Raw genomic sequence first — 4,233 nt, forward strand, 5'->3', positions numbered from 1 at the left:
TCAATAACAGCAAAAAAAAAAAAAAAAAAAAAAATATCACTGGTCATTTCAGAAATGCAAATTAAAGCAACACTGAGATTCTATCTCACTTTAGAAAGAATGGCTATTATTGAGAAATCAACCAGTAATGAGTGCTGTAAGACCTATGGGGAAGAAAAAAAAAAGAGCTATGGGAAAGAAAGAATTCTTTTCCACTGTTAAAGGGAGTATAGACCGGTGTGACCATTGTGGAAATCAGTGTGGAGAATTCTCAAAAACTCAAACTAGAGGTCCCATTTGATCCAGCTATTCTCTTTGTTGGTATATTCCCAAAAGAATTAAAAACACCATATCACAACAATATATGCACACACATGTTTATAGTAGCACAGTTTGTAATGGCTAAATATTGGACACAGCCCAAATGCCCATCAACTGGTAAATGAATATATGATTTCTTTATGTAATGGAGTACTAGTCAGCCATAAAGAAGGATAAACTTATGTATAAGTATGAATTATCTGATATTAAGTATTATACCATGCCTGGTAAGTACAAGGTCCTGAGTTTGATCCCTGGTACAACTAAAAAGAAAAAAATACTATACTAATTATTATGTATTATCATTAGTGTTATTATGTATTATACCAATACAATTATTTTTTTTCAGTACCAGGATTGAACTCAGGACCCTGCTTTTGCCAGGCAGGCGCTTTTTCTACTGAGCTATCTCCCCAGCCCCTTAATTGTTTTTTCAAAAAGGGGTACAGAACCAAAATCTGGGAGATGGCAGGTGGAGGAAATGAAAACTACTAGGTATAAAGAGATAAGGAAATCAAGATTTTTAAATTGTACCTGTAAGACATATGGCAGCGTCAGAACACAACCCAACCCAAGTTTGTTTTTTCTTCTTTCTCTTTTCTGAAAACATAACAAATTTGGGCAACTCCCTTTCACCTACCAATGGGCTCACTCAGTACCCTTCATTTGTAAAATGGTTCTCTTTCATCTAAGAATAGATCACCTTTTAGGATTTCCCATATAAATGGACCATTCTCTCACTATGGATAGGCCATCCCATCCTACCCACTAGACAAAGCTAAGTATAGAGTATCAAGTTCCACAGATTGCCACCACGCCTAACATATAAAAGCTCCCCAGTTCCCAAGGTATCATATTTCATTTATCTGACCACCTGCACTCTGCTTATGAGTGCATCCTAAATCTATGACTAATCCTTCTCATATCTCTTTTACTGATGTATCCTAAAAGTTCTTTCCCCATAGTGGGAGTCAGCAAACCTGTAAACTTATTTTAAAAGGGTGGATTGGACCCGAGAAGATAGCTCAGTGCCATAAGTGCCTGCCTGGCAAGCACAAGGACCTAAGTTTGGTCCCTGGTACTGCACACACACACAAAAAAAAAGGTGGATTAGGTTCCCTGTTTTAGCTTCAAGGACCACCAGACCCAACCTAGTGACAAGAAAACAAATATCTTAAAATGGAGACTTTTTCAAGACTATGTTAAGTAAAAGTAAACTTCAAATAATAAATCTCAAAGTGATTGAGAGTTGCATCTCTTTATCATCTTATGATATCCTAAAGGTAGTAGACTATATAAGTACAACTCATTTAATATTCTAATAATGGTTTTAAGAAAAAAAAGTTTGCTATGAAGAGCTAATAACTATTACTTTTCTGGTCTGTTACTTGATTTGTTTATATGACCTAATGCTAACATTTGTGAGAGATGCTAAAAAAGGGGGTTTGCTTCTCTATAGTATATAAATTGCTATTTTACTGTATACTCTTTGCTTAGACACTGTACATTGAAATGAAATTTTTAATCACCTTGTTTTTCATAGCAAAGCCTAAAAAGTATAAGAAACAGACTATGGGTTTTCCTTATGTAAAAGACTTTATTTAGTCTATGAACAGACAGCTAAGGAAAGGACCCATAGAGTTGGGTGACTGGCTACATTGATAAAATTTAAAATAACAATGGGCAGTAGACTACTTGGGCCAAGCAGACTTGGTCCAAGCGTAGACTTTCTCAGGTAACAGGAAATGCAGCCCCTCCCTACTATGTTCTTCAATTTCAAGTAATTTAAGATGCACAACAATTTGTTATTCTTTAAAATCCAAGTTTCTACCAAGTGGCAGTGCCTTGGATGCCTGGTGCTCTGTGCTCTGGATTGATCATTTGGAGTCACCCAAGTGAGGTGTTTCTGGCAGGGTGTCCCTGTGGCTACCAGGCAGGACAGGTCTCAGCACAGACTGGCACAGAGCAATGGCCCTCATTCCCTATGAGGAAGCCACAGGGGCAGGGCTCCCGAAATTTCACAAGCCCTTTGCCACCTTCTCCTTTGCAAACCACATGATCCAGGTCCACCAGGACTAGAGGTAGCTGGGGATCACAGCAATGGTTCATAATGCAATGCTCATGTGACTGTCACTGATCAAAAAGCAGCATTAGAATTTCTTAAATCAAACATTCAAGCCAAGTTATCTCATGTCCAAACCAACATTGTTGTTAAGAAGCTGACTTGGAAACAAAATTTGGAGATCTTCACTTGAAGAATTTGACCTGACAGTTGGAGCTGCTATCATATATATAGAAGAAACATTCACCAATCTTGTTCAGACACTGGACTGTCTCTGTAGTGACCATTCTGTGATACTTTCAGCTTGCCGAATTCGCTATGAATGGGATAACAACTTCTTAGTGATGATGGAGAGGCAATTCACTGTAAGAGAATTGAGAGGGAGGACTTATAGTTGAGCATAATAATATTGATCCTAAAAAAATGAATTTTGATCCTGAGAAGGTCAACTAAGGTCCTAACCTGGGACTCTAATCATATTTATTGAGGTAGCTTAGTCTGTTTACAGGAAGGGTCTCAAGGGATAAAGCACACAGTTTTAAAACAGAGCAGGGCTTTGTTCCATTGTGATTCTTAGGGATATTTTACTGCTCTGAAACTCAGTTAACGCTAAAGTGTGAGATTTGGGGTTATTTTATATCCTGTGCTGCTTTATCTTGACAAAGTCTTCACTGACACACAGACAAGCTAGCGTAAAGGTGTCTCTAAACTACTGAGCTTATTTTGGTGAAGTCACATAACTTGTTGTAAGAATATTTTGAAATATATGTTATCCCAATTTTCTGACTTTCTGCATATAAGCTGTTTAACACATAATTTGAACTTTTAGTGCACTTGAGGTCCTGGCTCATTTAGGTATTAAATATTTTTTGATTGATGAAAAAAAAACCAGTTTCTTTTAAACTCTACATGCTGAGTAAGTGGTTTAGAAAGCCTTAGTTCCAAATGGTCATTTAACTTTTATTTGGTACAGGGTAAAATTTGATTTTTTTAATGTATTTGTTATAGACACTCATTATGCAGTTCAGAATCTTAGGCATTCTCCTGCTTACAGCATCCCCAGTTCTGGGATTACATGCATGTGCCACTATGCCTGGGCTCAATGGCTGGCTCAGTGCGTCCGGGGTCAGAGACAGTTTGGCATGTGGTGCTAGGGATCAAACCCCAGTTCCTGCACTTGCCTAAGCAGGCACTTGGTCTGCTGAGCTATCTCATTGGTACCCTAATCATCATTTTAAAACCACAGAACCACCTGTGATAGGTAGACACTATAAATAGCTGAGCAATTCCCATGTTCTGCTTATCCATATGAAGTTCTGGACATGGTGACTCCCTTGGGACCCTTTGAGAGAAACTGTGGCCCTCTTTCTACAAAAAAGATGTAAACCAGAATGCTTTCCTCTTAGAATCTTGTCCACCCAAGTGTCCCCACCCCTCACACTGAAATTACAGGAAATACCTTCATTTTGAGAATATAGCTGCAGAACAAAGATAGCCAAAGACTTTTTGCTTCTTACAACCTCTTCACTCTTGCTTCTCCCCCTCAGCAATCTTTCAGATCCCCCTTCACCCCACTTAAACTAGCCAACATGACAGATTGTAAGCCTTTGCATTCAGCCAAAGAATTTGAAAGATAACTTCTTCACATCTATTAGGAATTTAAAAATCCCAATCCCTACCACTGTGTGTACCTGCTGCCTTGTGTCTGAGTATACTTGTGCCCTTCTGCAGAATTAGCCAGGTACAGTGGTACATGTCTATAATCCTAGTACATGTGGTTGAGGCAGTAAGATCATCACTAGTTTGAGGCCAGTTTGGGCTACATAAGTAAGTTCAAAGCCAGTCCAGACTACATAGGGAGACCTTATCTC

General features: G+C 38.5%; 2 pseudogenes; both read left to right on the forward strand.

Moving 5' to 3' along the window:
- The first annotated feature begins 2,173 nt into the window (after window positions 1–2,173).
- The window catches only part of LOC111813986, an 8,776-nt pseudogene continuing 6,716 nt past the window's right edge, over window positions 2,174–4,233 (forward strand).
- Window positions 3,952–4,233, forward strand: part of LOC105740968 — a 2,408-nt pseudogene continuing 2,126 nt past the window's right edge.

The sequence above is a fragment of the Octodon degus genome, unplaced genomic scaffold (genome assembly GCF_000260255.1).
Source record: "Octodon degus isolate 3935 unplaced genomic scaffold, OctDeg1.0 scaffold00251, whole genome shotgun sequence".
NCBI lineage: Eukaryota > Metazoa > Chordata > Mammalia > Rodentia > Octodontidae > Octodon > Octodon degus.